At 49.4% G+C, this 15,914-nt stretch overlaps 1 protein-coding gene across 3 annotated transcripts in view; it reads right to left on the reverse strand.

The window, feature by feature from the left end:
- Nucleotides 1-11,419, reverse strand: part of LOC101939237 (butyrophilin subfamily 1 member A1-like) — a 57,205-nt gene extending 45,786 nt beyond the window's left edge. For all 3 annotated transcript variants that reach the window (XM_065562636.1, XM_065562634.1, XM_065562633.1), the window contains exon 1: nt 10,716-11,419. The gene's annotated coding sequence lies outside the window, so the exon portion shown is untranslated. The remainder of the gene's footprint in view (nt 1-10,715) is intronic.
- Between the last annotated feature and the right edge of the window lie 4,495 nt (nt 11,420-15,914).

Here is a 15,914-nt window from a genome sequence, read left to right on the forward strand (position 1 = left end):
CAGCCTCCAGACCCTGCGCCCCCGCTGGGCACTTCCCCTCCCGGGCTCCAGCTGTGCTGGGGAAGCGCTGGCCGGGGGCGCAGGGTCTGGGGGCTGCCCAGCAAACCGTGAAGCTGGTAGTGCTCGGGCAGCCCTTTTCGCGTGGCTGGGAGTGGGAGGGAGGAGGGGGCGGAGTTAGGGTGGGGTTGGGGCGGGGAAGGGGCAGAGTTGGGGCGGGGCTGGGGGTGGGAAATGGGTGGGGCCAGGGCCCCATGGAGGGTCCTCTTTTTTTATTTGTTAAATATGATAACCCTACCATTCATATACCTTTTGTTGTTGTTGACAAACTGTAACCTAACAGCGCATATACTATGGGGGCAACCTACTGCCCTTTTGACAAACCCCACATCCCTTGAACTCCATAAAAACACGTTTTACACTGTTATTTTTAACTGACATTTTATTTTACAACACAGCCTGTTTTGTTCCCAAAACACGCTCTGTTAGTGTTTTTTCTTAGCAAGATTTTGTAATTTGCTGAACGAAGAAGACGTTCAACATTTTGCATTAAACATTTATCTGTCGGTTTGATGATTTTATCTAAAACGCTATTTGGGTCCTCAGCCTCTGTCACTTTGTCCACCAATTCTTCCCCTAGAGCTAAATGTTCCTGGGTTAAACAGAGGCACTGCCCCCAGCAGTACCCCACAGATCTGGGTCTCCCCTCCCTGGGGAACCCCCACCCACTATCCCCTCCTCACCTCAGTACCAAGCCACTGCCAGTCACCATCAAGCCCCCGCTCCCTGGGGCAGACTGCAGTATCAGCCACTCATCACTGGCAAGGGGGGTTTGGACCTGCTGCCTCTGCCTACCCAGGGCTGTCCCTTTGCACCCCCGGTACCTAGCTGGCCTTGCTCTAGGACTGCAGCCTGGGGTTTTTCCCAGGCCAGAGCTCCCTAGCTCCTTTAGCCTTCCTCCAGCCCTGCTTCCCTCAGGTACCTCTCAGCTCCAGGCAGCCAGGCCCTTCTCTCTCTAAAGCAGAGACAGAACTGTCTGGGCTTCTGTTTGTGAACAAAATCGTGAAAAAATAGATGGCACTGTCACAGCCAAAGTTCTCAACATTGGGCTTAAGAGAAATGTTGAACACATGCTGAGTACCCTGAAGCCTATTTCTGTAGCGTTGAACAAAATGCAGGGAAATAGCTGTTTTTGCTGATGCTGTTGAAATTTGGATGGAACTGAGTGAGATCTTAAAAAGAGAAATATGCAATGACAGAGATAAATTACAAGCATTAAAAAAACAAATGGGACAAGCACCATCTTCAGCTCATTTTCTTGCAAATATTCTCAATACTCGGTACCAGGGTCAAACCTCAACTGCTGAAGAAGAGGAGTGGACTATGACATGGACATCCAGCAATCATCCCTCCATAATGCCAGTGTTGCTGTCCTCGGGCCTCTGTGCCGGCACTTTGGTTCACATAGGCCTAGTGTCATCAACACCAGCTATAATAAACTTCAGAGCGAAGGGTGAACCATTCAAGAAATATATGTGTGCTGATGATGTTTTAAAGAAAGTCACACCAGTGAACTGGTGGAAGTCACTTAAGCACTTGGATTCAGAGACTGTTGAAGTGATAATTTCACTTTAAACAGCAGTAGCTTCTTCTGCCGGTGTAGAAACAATATTTTCTTCCTTTGGGCTAATTCATTCCAAATTGAGAAATCGTTTGGGACCTGAAAAAGCAGGAAAGCTTGTTTTGCTTTTCCAGATTATGAACAAACAGGAAAATGAAGGTGAACACGAATGAGTTCGCTACAGAAGCCAATATTTTAAGTATCTCATGTTGACCTGGCTGACAGAGTTGATTTAATTTTTGTTTAAGTAATTCATTTAACTATTTTAGTTAAAAACAATTTTAACAAAAACAAACCTGATTTTAAAAAACTTGAATGTTTAACTAAACTCAAATGCTTGTTTTGTTAAAATATTGTATGTTTGCCATTGAAGAAAAAAATCCAGAATACATAATGTTGTTGTTTTAGTTAAATAAAACAATTTAAATGTCTGTCTGGTGATGTTCTCCTCCTAATACAGCATGGCAAGGAAATCCTCCAAATATTAATGATTAACCTGTTGAATTGGAGATAGATATTTATGAAGTCATTGGGAGGTGAACTGCTTCCATTACCTGGTAAATGAAATAACAAAACAATCATTCATTTTCTGATATAGCTGTAAAGCTAATCTGAAAAGTTTTCAAAACAAATCACTTTAAAAAATGTATAGTGTGTACCTTCTAAAAATGAAACCTACATCTATCTCGGAGTTGTGAAGAATATGTATTAAGGTTATAACAACCAACAAGAATGCACTTTTATGTAGAAATCCATGATTGAATCAAGTCTTCCTGACTAGTGATTTAAATCAAATCCACCCTGCTGTCAAGTGATTAAAAAAATTAATCATGATTAATTGCACTGTTAAAGAATAATACAATACCATTTATTTAAATATTTGTGGATGTTTTCTACATTTTCAAATATATTGATTTCAATTACCACGCAGAATACAAAGTGTACAGTGCTCACTTTATATTATTATTTTGATTACAAATATTTGCACAGTAAAAAACAAAAGAAATAGGGTTTTTCAATTCACCTAATACAAATAATGCAGTGCAATCTTTTTATCATGAACGTTGAACTTACAAATGTAGAATTATGTACAAAAAAATAACTGCACTCAAAAATAAAACAATGTAAAGCTTTAGAGCCTACAAGTCCACATATTCCTACTTCTTGTTCAGCCAATCACTCAGATAAACAAGTTTGTTTACATTTACGGGACATAATGCTGCCTGCTTCTTGTTTACAATGTCACCTGAAAGTGACAACAGGTGATTACATGGCACTGTTGTAGCCAGCATCGCAAGATATTTACGTGCCAGATGCGCTAAAGATTCATATGTTCTTTCATGCTTCAACCACTCTTCCAGAGGACATGCATCCATGCTGATGACGGGTTCTGCTCGAGAATGATCCATAGCAGTGCAGACTGACTCATATTCATCACCTGAGTCAGATGCCATCAGCAGAAGGTTGACTTTCTTTTTTGGTGGTTCAGTTCTGTGGTTTCAGCATTGGATTGTTGTTCTTCTAAAAGACTTCTGAAAGCATGGTCCATACCTTATGCCTCTCAGATTTTGGAAGGCACTTCAGATTCTTAAACCTTGGGTCAAGTGCTGTAGCTATATTTAGAAATCTCACATTGGTACCTTCTTTGCACTTTGTCAAATCTGTGCTGGATCATCATCCAAGATTGTTATAACATGAAATATATGGCAGAATGCGGGTAAAACAGAGCAGGAGACATAAATCCCCTCCCCTCCAAGGAGTTCGGTCACAAATTTAATTAACACTTTTTTTTTTTTTAAACAAGTGTCATCAGCATGGAAGCATGTCCTCTGGAATGGCGGCCGAAGCATGAAGGGGCATATAAATGTTTAGCATATATGGCACGTAAATACCTTGCAATGCTGGCTGCAAACGCCTGTTCTCACTTCCAGGTGACATTGTAAATAAGAAGCAGGCAGCATTATGTCCCGTAAATGTAAACAAACTTGTTTGAGTGATTGGCTGAACAAGAAGTAGGAATGTGTGGACTTGTAGGCTCTAAAGCTTTACATTGTTTTAGAACATAAGAACGGCCATACTGGATCAGACCAAGGGTCCATCTAGTCCAGTATCCTGTCTTCAGACAGTGGCCAGTGCCAGATGCCCCAGAGAGAGTGAACAGAACAGGTAATCATCAAGTGATCCATTCCCTGACTCCCGTTCCCAGCTTCTGACAAACAGAGGTTGGTTTTCTTTTTGGGTACAGTTATGTAACAAAACAAAACAAAACTCTACATTTGTAACTTGCATTTTCACGATAAAGAGATTGCACTTCAGAACTTCTATGAGGTGAATTAAAAAATACTATTTCTTTGTTTGTCATTTTTACTGTGCAAATATTTGTAATAAAAAAGAATAATATAAAGTGAACACTGTACACTTTGTATTCTCTGTTGTAATTTAAATCAATATATTTGAAAATGTAGAAAAACATCCCAAAATATTTAATAAATTTCAATTGGTATTCTATTAACAGTTCGATTAAAAGTGCGATTAATTGCAATTTTTAAAATTGTGATTTAATTTTTGATTTAATCGCGTGCGTTAACTGTGACTAATCAACAGCCCACTTTTAATTATTTTATTATCATTAATATTATTATTACTACGATGTGCTTGGTGCTGTACAAACAAGAGGCCAATGCAATAGCTACTCTAAGGAGATTGCAGTAAAAGTACAGCTAGGATTTCACAGAATCACAGGACTGGAAGCAGCCTCGAGAAGTCATCTAGTCCAGTCCCCTGCACTCAATGCTGGACTAAGTATTACCTAGATCAGCGGTTCCCAACTGGGGGAACATGGCTACCTGGGGGACTGCGAGCCCTTTCAAGTGGGCTGCAGGGCCCCATGCCTGCAGCCTTGATCCCCGGCACCCCTAGTGGCGCTGAAGCCCCGATCCCCAGCATGGGGCTGAATCCCAAAGCCCCGAACCCTGGTGCTCCCTGTGGGGCAGAAACCCTGAGCCCAAGGGCAGAGTTGGGGAAATGGAGAGCATTGCTCCCTACCCCAAACTGCAGCGCAAGATCATGGCACTCCCGGGGGCAGCGGCACACCTCCCCACCCCATCTCCTCTCCCCGCCCCCAAGCCAGGTGTGAGGCAGGAAGCCAGAGCCTGGCAGTGCAGAGCATCTTCTGCTCTGGCTGGTGCATGCAGCAGAAGCATTCCCTCCTCTCCTGCTGGTGCCCCAGGTTAAAGCTGCTCCTCAGCTCCCAGCCAGAAAGAGCCACCTGGGCGGGGGCACCCAGCTCCATGGCTGGCAGACCCTTCCAGGAACATGGTCCGCAGGGGAGCCCTCCCAGCACACAGCCCCTAATAGCCCCCCTCCCTGCAACCTGAGCTACCCCCTGCCTTCACACAGCCCCTAGCACCCCCTCCCTGCACCCTGCGCTACCCCCCTGCCTTCACACAGACTCTAGTACCACTCTCCCTGCACCCTGAGCTACCCTCTCCCAGAAACCTGAGCTACCCCCTGCCTACACACAGCCCCTAGCTACCCACTGCCTGCACCCTAAGCTACTCCCCTGCCTACACACAGCCCCTAGCTACCCACTGCCTGCACCCTAAGCTACTCCCCTGCCTACACACAGCCCCTAGCTACACTCTCCTTGCACCCTGAGCTACTCCCCTGGCTGCACACAGCCCCAGGTACCCCCTCCCTGCATCCTGAGCTACTCCTGCCCACACACTGTCCCTAACAACCACCTGCCCGCACCCAGCCCCTAGCTTCCCCATCCCTGCACCCTGGTATACCCCCTACCTACACACAACCCCTAGTTTCTCCCTCCCTGCACCCTAAGCTACCCCCTCGCCCACACACAGCCCCAAGCTACCCCCTCCCTGCACCCTGAGCTACCCCCCACCTGCACACAGCCCCAGGTATCCCACTCCCTGCGCCCTGAGCTACCCCCTGCCCACACACAGCCCCTACTTTCTCCCTCCCCGCACCCTGAGCTACCCACTTGCCAGCACACAACCTCAAGGTACCTGCTCCCTGAGCTACTCCCTGCCCGCACACAGCCCTAGCTACCGCATGCCTACACCCTGAACTACCCACTTGCTGGCACACAACCCCTAGCTACCCCCACCCTTCACCCTGAAATACCCCCTGCCCACACACAGCCCCTAGCTATCCCCTCCGTGCACCCTGAGGTACTTCCCTGCCTGCATCGTGAGCTACCCCCTGCCTGCAGACTGCCCCATCTATCCCCTCCCTGCACCGAGCTACCCTCCTGCCCACCCGCTCCCCACACGCTGAGCTACTCTCCTCCCTGCACATAGCCCCTAGCTACCCCCTGCCTGCACCCTGAGCTACCCCCATGCCTGCACTACAGCTCGTAGCTACACCTGCACCCTAAGCTGTTTTCAAAGTTAGAGTTATTAATTTTTGGTTGCACACCCCCCTTCCCTCCAACCCAGACAGGCTGGGTGTCCTGCTGAGGTGAGCTAGAGGGCGGAGCCGGCGCTCCCTCCCTGGACCCCGCCACGCAGAGGTGGCTCAAGTCCCACAAGGCCCCTGGACCCTGCCCCAAGCCTCCCCTTTCCCCCCACTGGGCCCTGGAGTTTTTATAGCATGTCGAAGGATGCCTCAGAGAGAGCTAGATGATCCCGGACAGGTGTTCGTCTAACCTGTTCTTAAAAAAATCTTGAATCACAGAGATTCCACAGCCTCCTTAGGCAATTTATTCCAGTGCTTAACCACCCTGACAGATAGGAAGTTTTTCCTAATGTCCAACCTAAACTTCCCTTGCTGCAATTTAAGCCCATTGCTTCTTGTCCTATCCTCAGAGGTTAAGGAGAACAATTTACCTCCCTCCATCTTGTAACAACCTTTTATGTACTTGAAAACTGTTATTTCCCCTCTCAGTCTTCTCTTCTCCAGACTAAACAAACTAAATTCTTTCAATCTTCCCTCATAGGTTGTGTTTTCTAGACCTTTAATAATTTTTGTTGTTCTCCTCTGGCTTTCTCCTAATTTCTCCACATCTTTCCTGAAATGTGATGCCCAGATCTGGACACAATACTCCAGTTCTATCCTCTATTCATTCATCCGCGATATGTTTTTCTCTCTCCATCCTGTGTCTATAGCATGGATAGGAGTTGTAATAGATAAACACTGTACTGATTTGGATATATCAAAGACTTTTGCCATCTATATTTTATGGGCCAGATTCTCCTCTCAGCTACACCAATGTAAATCTGGAACAAAGAGACTAACTTCAGTGGAGTTGATTTCTGATTTGCAGTGCTGTGCATGAGAGCAAAACTTGACTCTGTCTAGTATGTAAATCTTCTCCACAGTGACTGAAAGTGCACTGAGCACAGCGTAGTCTAGCAAACAGTGTATGTGGAGCAAGCTCTCTTGGGTCTGAGCTCTGGCTCTGCTACTGTCTTGCTGTGGTAAACCTCCAACTGCCAGAAGTTGGGACTGTATGAGAGGGGATGCATCATCCAAAATTGCCCTGTTCTGTTCATTCCCTCTAAAGCACTGCTCATTCCCACTGGCCACTGTGGGAAGACAGGATCCTGGGCTAGATAGAATCATAGAATATCAGAGTTGGAAGGGACCTCAAGAGGTCATCTAGTCCAACCCCCTGCTCAAAGCAGGACCAATTCCCAGCTAAATCATCCCAGCCAGGGCTTTGTCAAGCCGGGCCTTAAAAACCTCCAAGGAAGGAGACTCCACCACCTCCCTAGGTAACGCATTCCAGTGTTTCACCACCCTCCTAGTGAAATAGTTTTTCCTGATATCCAACCTGGACCTCCCCCACTGCAACTTGAGACCATTGCTCCTTGTTCTGTCATCTGCCACCACTGAGAATAGCCGAGCTCTATCCTCTTTGGAACCCCCCTTCAGGTAGTTGAAGGCTGCTATCAAATCCCCCCTCATTCTTCTCTTCTGGAGACTAAACAATCCCAGTTCCCTCAGCCTCTCCTCATAAGTCATGTGCTCCAGCCCCCTAATCACTTTTGTTGCCCTCCGCTGGACTCTTTCCAATTTTTCCACATCCTTCTTGTAGTGTGGGGCCCAAAACTGGACACAGTATTCCAGATGAGGCCTCACCAATGTCGAATAAAGGGGAACGATCACGTTCCTCGATCTGGTGGCAATGCCCCTACTTATACAGCCCAAAATGCCGTTAGCCTTCTTGGCAACAAGAGCACACTGTTGACTCATATCCAGCTTCTCGTCCACTGTGACCCCTAGGTTCTTTTCTGCAGAACTGCTACCTAGCCATTTGGTCCCTAGTCTGTAGCAGTGCATGGGATTCTTCTGTCCTAAGTGCAGGACTCTGCACTTGTCCTTGTTGAACCTCATCAGGTTTTTTTCGGCCCAATCCTCTAATTTGTCTAGGTCCCTCTGTATCCGATCCCTACCCTCTAGTGTATCTAGCACGCCTCCTAGTTTAGTTTCATCTGCAAACTTGCTGAGAGTGCAGTCCACACCATCCTCCAGATCATTAATAAAGATATTAAACAAAACCGGCCCCAGGACCGACCCTTGGGGCACTCCGCTTGAAACCGGCTGCCAACTAGACATGGAGCTATTGATCACTACCCGTTGAGCCCGACGATCTAGCCAGCTTTCTATCCACCTTACAGTCCATTCATCCAGCCCATACTTCTTTAACTTGGTGGCAAGAATACTGTGGGAGACCGTATCAAAAGCTTTGCTAAAGTCAAGGAATAACACATCCACTGCTTTCCCCTCATCCACAGAGCCAGTTATCTCATCATAGAAGGCAATTAGGTTAGTCTGGCACGACTTCCCCTTCGTGAATCCGTGCTGACTGTTCCTGATCACTTTCGTCTCCTCTAAATGTTTCATAATTGATTCCTTGAGGACCTGCTCCATGATTTTTCCAGGGACTGAGGTGAGGCTGACTGGCCTGTAGTTCCCCGGATCCTCCTTCTTCCCTTTTTTAAAGATGGGCACTACATTAGCCTTTTTCCAGTCATAAAAAGATGACCATAGATGGACCATTGGTCTGACTCAGTATGGCTGTTCTTATTGCTTACCTCAGCTTTGCCATCTTTGAAATGACCTAACCACTAGACTCTGAGATATTCTGGACTTATGAGTGATTCTCACTTGTTGAACCCTTTCCGCTTTAATGAAATATTAATTGTGCCAGACAAGAAGAGAGCAATGCAATTACTATGCCAGTTGTATGCTGATGTAAGTTAGGTCGACTTAATTTTGTAGTACAGATCTGGCCAGAGTGATATTCTGTCTGTGTCTCATTGCCAGGATGAAAAAAGAACAGGCGTACTTGTGGCACCTTAGAGATTAATGCATTTATTTGCCAGGATGATCAGCCTCATCAGAATCAGGACCGGTCACCGACTCTAGGCACCAGCAAACCAAGCACGTGCTTGGGGCAGCACATGTCCAGGGGTGGCATTCCGGCCATCCTTTTTTTTTTTTTTTTTTTTTTTTTTTGCTCAGGCAGCATTCCGGCTCTCAGAGCTTGGGGCGGCAAAATTTTTTGCTTGGGGCGGCAAAAAACCTAGAGTTTCAGTTGTTTTTCTTCATTTCCCCCTCTCCCCTTCATTATTTTAGGGCAACGGAAGTGGCATCTAGGAGCAGTGGGGAGGAGACTGGAGAGAGAAATTCCTCAGTCTGTGCCATTTGCAGCTGGCTGGGGTCATGGCCAGAGCACCTCCAGCCCTAATGCTGGGCGGGCGGTGCCGTTGGAGCGCCCCCAGCCCCAGCGTGGTCTCAGCGCTGGGCAGACAGGCGGCATGGCATGGTCTTGCGCACCATGGTCCCCAGCCTCTCAGCCAGTCTGCCTGTTCCAGGCTTGCATCCGTGCTCCCCTCCCAGTGCGGATCGGGGTCCCAGAGCTCGGGCACTGGACTCTGTGGGGAGCGCCATGCAGCCGCCTCCCCTGCAGCTACAGCGGCATGGGGTCCAGCGCTCTCACAACAGCTGTAGGCAGTAGTGAGCTGGAGCCAGTTTGCACCGGTTCACGGGAACCGGGTTGTTAACTTTACAAGCCCTTTTAGAACCAGTTGTCCCACACAGGACAACTGGTTCTAAAAGGGCTTTTAAATTTAACAACCAGTAAAGCTCCGGCAGCTCTCCGCCCTGCCCCCAGCCCCAGCTCACCTCTGCTCCTTCCCTGAACGCTCCACCCGTTTTCTCCTCCCCCTCCCCTGCTTCCCGCGCATCAGCTGTTTGTGTGGGAAGCCTAGGAGGGCTGAAAAGCAAGCAGCGGCTTCGTGCAGGTGAGCTGGGGTGGGGGGGCATGAGGAAGGTTCCAGGGAGGCGCGGCCCGGCCCAGCGGCCGACCTGCTCCAGCCTCGCCCTGGCCCAGGCCCAGCGGCCAACCGGCTCCGGCCCCAGCCCAGTGGCCCTGCAGCTCTGGCCCTGGCCCGAGCCCAGTCCAGCGGCCCCACAGCGCAGCTGTAGCGCCGCCAGCCACCTTTAGGCAGCAGGGTAAGGGAGCAGGTGTTGGATAGAGGGCAGGGGAGTTCGGGGTGATGGTGGTCGGGTGGATAGGGGTCGGGGCAGTCAGAGGGCAGGGAACAGGGGCATTGAATGGGGGCAAGGGTCCCGGGGGCAGTCAGGAAGGAGTAGGGGTTGGATGGGGCAGTGGGGGGCAGTCAGGGGCAGGGGTCCCTGGGGGCCATCAGGAATGATAGGAGGGGTTGGATGGGGTGGCAGGGGGCAGTCAGGGGACAGGGAAGGGGGGTGGCTGGAGCAGGTGTCCGGGGGGGGGCGTCAAGGAACGCGAGGAGTTGGATGGAGCGGGAGTCCCGGGGGGCGGGGGCGGACCACAACCCCCTCGTGAGGTGAGGAGGAGGGAACCAGTTGTTAAGATTTTTGGCAGCTCATCACTGGCTGTAGGCAGCCCTGGTAAGCAGGGACTGGGAGCTCCCCTGCCCACGCTTCCCTCAGACCCTGTCTGCCCCACCCCACCCCCCGGCCAGCCCCTCCCCACCCCCCTGCCAGCTTCCAGCCTGTTTCTCCCCCGTGGCTCCCTTTGCCCCCCCATTTCTATCTTAAGCGTTTTATTTCTCCCCGGGCTGTTCTCCAGCAGCCCCCTCCTTACCTCGCAGCATGCAGCTTCTGCCTGCAACAAGGGACGCAGGAAGCAGAACCGAGATGAAGTTTCTGTGAACGCTATGCCTGCTTGCGCAAATGAGTCAGCAAAGGGTTTTCCAGGGCTGGGCTCTCAAAGGCACAGGCATCCCAGTGCCTAGTCATTGCCACTCTTCTCTGTCTGCTGCAGGACACAGTTCACAAATTTGTCTTATCTGTTGCTGGGGTTCCCTGAATTGCTCTCCCTTTCTTGTAATCCATTTAAAATATACTTTTGCTCCTTTTAATTGATTACTTTTTAAAATGTTATTTTCATTACTTTTAGCACTTCATCATTTACCTTTGTTATCATTGTGCAGATGCATGTCATTGTGCTATTTAATTTATATTTTAATACGCATCAAAAATATGTATAAGCTGCATAATAAATAATATTTGAATGACCTCACGCTATTAAGAGGTAATTAATACATATGTATACCAGGCAGGGTCGTTTGGCAGCTGAAGACTTTATGCTTCCATCCCACACCCAGGGCTGTCCCTAGCTATTCTGGGGCCCTACGCAGCCCCCTCACGGGGGGGGGCCAGGCCCCTGCAGGGGAGGAAGTGGGTGGGGGGCTGGTCCCAGGCCTCCGTGGGGGGGCAGGGCTGGCATGGGGGACAGGGGGAACCACCCCCAGCACTCACCCGCAGCGCGGCTGGGGCCAGGTCGCTGCACTTCCCGCCACCAGTGAGTGCAGGCCTGGCCCTGCTGCAGAGCTCAGGGGAGTGGGGCGGGGCTGGGGCAGAGCAGGGGCAGGAAGAGGCAGAGCAGGGGCGGGGGCCCTGGGGAAGAGCCAGAGCAGGGGCTGGAGCAGCACACAGCTGCGCAGGGCACCAGGAAATTTGGTGCACCAAATTTCCTGGTGCCCTAGGCAGCTGCATACTTTGCATATGGGTAAGGACAGCCCTGCCCCCACCACTGTCAAGTTCTTTCTTTAGACAACCTTTGTCGCATATAAAAGAAAGTTAGTGTAGCCAGTGATGGCCAAAGTAGGGCCCATGGGCCAAATGCAACCCATAGAGTCCTACAATGTGAGAGGTAGCAACTTATGACAGATGTAACCCATCACTCAGAATTTGCTACCCCTGGACCAGAGGACGAGAAAGGTGAGAGGTGACAGAGGTACCCTCACTGGTTACAATTCACTACACCTGTACCAGAAGATGGGAACGGCAAAAGGTAGAAAATTAGAACAAGTCAGCAAACAACCTTATTTATCAGGTTTCAGAGTAGCAGCAGTGTTAGTCTGTATCCTCAAAAAGAACAGGAGTACTTGTGGCACCTTAGAGACTAACAAATTTATTAGAGCATAAGCTTTCGTGGGCTACTGCCCACTTCTTCGGATGCATATGCAGTAGCCCACGAAACCCTATGCTCTAATAAATTTGTTAGTCTCTAAGGTGCCACAAGTACTCCTGTTCTTATTTATCAGTAACTGCTATTGGTAGCAAATTATGTTGGATAGCAATTTTTAATGCTACGCCAGCACCTCTGGCCCCCATGGGCTCCCCAGCATCCCCCCCAAGGCCCCGCTATCTCCCCCAAGTGCTTAATTTGTATTGAAAGAGGTGCTTGTCCACAGCCCCACCACCAGCAAGCCCCAGCACAAATTAAGCACTGGCTTGGCAGGGGCTGGAAAGTGGCAGCTGATGGCTGGGTGCCTACCTCTGAAGGCAGTGCCGTCGTCAGCAGCAGTGGAGAAGTAAGGGTGGCATGATATATGGTGTATTACCACACTTACCTTGTGCTGCACTGTGCCCCCTGTGCCCCAACACCTGCACCACCTGTAGATCAATCTCTGATAATTTTCATATGTCTTTACATTGTGCCTCTTCATATAACCTTGTGGTGGGTCTACCCACGTGTGACCTCTGTTTTCATGGAACTTTGTATCAAACCCTCATTTAGAAACTTTGCATTGCCCTTGGTATAATATTATAGCCCCTAAGGATAGAATAAGATAGAAGAAAAATTTCTGTTTGCTAGCAGTAGAACAAGAGCTCTCTCTCCCCCCCCCCCCCCCCACTCTTAATCAATTGCCCTGTTGAATGAATGAGGTGTGGATGAGCAAGGCATGGAAGGCAGCACCTCCAGACAGCCTCAACTGTTGGAGAGGGGCTGGGAGCCAGACCCAAGGACAATAAAACGTGTCAAGTGGGCTCATTAAAGACAAGCAGACATACTGACGGCCTCGGGGGTTAGAAGCAAGCACCTTCTTTTGGAAACACCCTCTTTGCAGCATTGGGACAACACTCAAAAGAAAGCAGCACAAAGGACCAATGGACACAGACACAGAGTTTGAATCTGGTATAGATTTGCATAAGAGGAAAGCTGCTATAAAAGTGAGGTGTCTTGCAGAGGACCCCGGGTCTCGTCTTGTCAACATGGGAGCATCGATCCGGATCGGCAGAAGCCCGGCTCCACCCTCTCCCCCATCTAACTCACCTGGCCAGTGAAGTTAAGGGGAGCAACTAATTGGTAACAACAAGACGGAGTGTGTTTGTGTGTGTGTGTGAGAGAGTGTAAGTGTAATATATTATATGCATATAATACAGTGTTAATGAATACATGTATTACTAATAAATGTGGCGTTCTGCCTTATTCCCCCTGAAAAGATCCTGTGCAGTACTTTAAGTACAACACACCTTCCTGAGCCCCTAACCCCTGCACCCCCCTCCTGCACTCCTAACCCACTGCACCACCAACCCCTGCACTCACCTTCTGCACTCACATGAGGAAAGTGACCTGGATGCGTAAAGCAGCTGGCACTGCTGATCACTTCCCCTTCCAACCCTGCTCCTCCACACACCCCTAGGGGGCTGTGAGGGGGAGAGGGAATGAGGAGCAATGTCAGGGCACCATCACTTTCCCCACCTGGGCTTTTTTCAATTTAAAAAAACTAGGAAATTAAATAGCAAACCAAACAAAAACAAAAGAGCCCTCCAAGGATCGCTACCTTGCTGTGATGGAGGGGCTTGCATGTTTCAAGGAACCCCAGAGCTATGTCATCTGGAATGTGAAGCAGCTGGGTTGAGAATCAGCAGCTCCAATCAGCTCCTGGACTGCTCTCTCCAGGTGCGAGGGGAGCAGCTGCCCTTAATGGACGAGTTCAAGTATCTAGGGGTCTGGTTCATGAGTGATGGCAAGCGGGAGCACGAGATCAACTGGCAGATTGGTGTGATGGTGGCAGTGATGCGGGAGATGTACCGATCCATGGTGGTGAAGCGGGAGCTGAGTTCTTGGGTGAAGCTCTCGTTTTACAGGTCACTCTACAACCCCATCCTCATCTATGGTCATGACCTTTGGGTAATGACCAGGGGATTCGCGTGAGAGTTTACCTGTGATCTCGTCCTTTCGATCTCCTCATATCACAATCACAGCTCTGGAAAGTCCTCACACTAACCCTCAGATCTCCTCATAGCACAATCACAGCTCTGGGAAACTCCTCACACTAATCCCCTGATCTCTTCATATCACAGTCACAGATCTGGGAACATCCTCACACTAATCCTCACACTTCTACACTTAATCCAGAGACTCTCAGGTTTTTCTGCAGTTTCATACCGGAGCTCTGAGCAGTCATACTGCTGTCTTACATACAATGCAACTCCCCCCCCTTTTCTGCCCTGCCTGTCCTTTCTGAACAGTTTACATCCATCCATGACAGTACTCCAGTCAGGTGAGTTACCCACCAAGTCTCTGTTATTCCAATCACATCATAATTCCTTGACTGTGCCAGGACTTCCAGTTCCCCCTGCTTGTTTCCCAGGCTTCTTGTATTTGTGTATAGGCACTTAAGATAACTCACTGATCATCCTGCTTTCTCAGTACAAGGCAGGAGACTTTCCCTCTTGCGCAGGGCCGCCCGGGGGGGGGGGTGCCCTGCTCTTGCGCTCTCCTGTTCGTGCTTCCTCACTTCCCCACTTAGCTCAGGGCTTTGGTCTCCTTCCCCCGGTGAACCTAGTTTAAAGCCCTCCTCACTAGGTTAGCCAGCCTGCTTGCAAAGATGCTCTTCCCTCTCTTCGTTAGGTGGAGCCCGTCTCTGCCTAGCACTCCTCCTTCTTGGAACACCATCTCATGGTCAAAGAATTCAAAGCCTTCTCTCCGACAGCACCTGTGGAGCCATTCATTGACTTCCACGATTCAACGGTCTCTACCTGGGCCTTTTCCTTCCACTGGGAGGATGGACAAGAACACCACTTGCGCCTCAAACTCCTTTATCCTTCTTCCCAGAGCCACGTAGTCCGCAGTGATCTGCTCAAGGTCATTCTTGGCAATATCATTGGTGCCCACGTGGAGAAGCAGGAAGGGGTAGCGACCCAAGGCTTGATGAGTCTCGGCAGTCTCTCAGTCACATCGTGAATCCTAGCTCCTGGCAAGCAGCACACTTCTCGATTTTCCCGGAAGGGACGGCAGATAGATGACTTGGTCCCCTTGAGGAGGGAGTCCCCGACCACCACAACCCACCTCCTTCTCTTGGGAGTGGTGGTCATGGAACCCCCATCCCTAGGACAGTGCATCTCATGCTTTCCAATCGGTGGAGTCTCCTTCTGCTCCCTTCCCTCAGATGTATCATCTAGTCCACTCTCCGCATTAGTACCTGTGGAGATATCATGAAAACGATTGCTCTCCTGTATCTGCATTGCTGGTACATGGACACTCCTATTTCTTCTCTGGAGGTCAGATGCTGCCAATTTTCTTCACCGTCCTTCTGTCCCCACTGCGAAGCCTGCTCTGAATCTTCAGAATGTTGTGCCCGTAGAAGCATATCCTGATGTCTGTCCAGGAAATCTTCATTTTCTCTTATACAACGCAGGGTTGAAACTTGTTTCTCCAGACCTTGAACCTTCTCTTCCAAATGGAGACCAGCTTGCACTTTGTACAGACAAAGTCGCTTCTGTCATGTGGAAGAAAGACAAACATGGCACATCCTGTGCAGGTCACAACAGCTGATCGCTCACCATCCATATCACCTTCCTTCTAAAAGCTTTCTCAGCTGTTGCAGCAACTACTCAGAGGAGCCTGCAAGCTGAACGCCTCAGTGGGCTCTCCCCAGGCGAACTCCAAGTCAAACTCCCTCTTGTAGCCTCTCTGCTGTTCACAGCCCCTCCGCTTAATCAAACAGCATATGCACAAACCTCTTGGGACACCAAAAATCAAATCCTG

Source organism: Chrysemys picta, chromosome 12, assembly GCF_011386835.1.
Source record: "Chrysemys picta bellii isolate R12L10 chromosome 12, ASM1138683v2, whole genome shotgun sequence".
Taxonomy (NCBI): domain Eukaryota; kingdom Metazoa; phylum Chordata; order Testudines; family Emydidae; genus Chrysemys; species Chrysemys picta.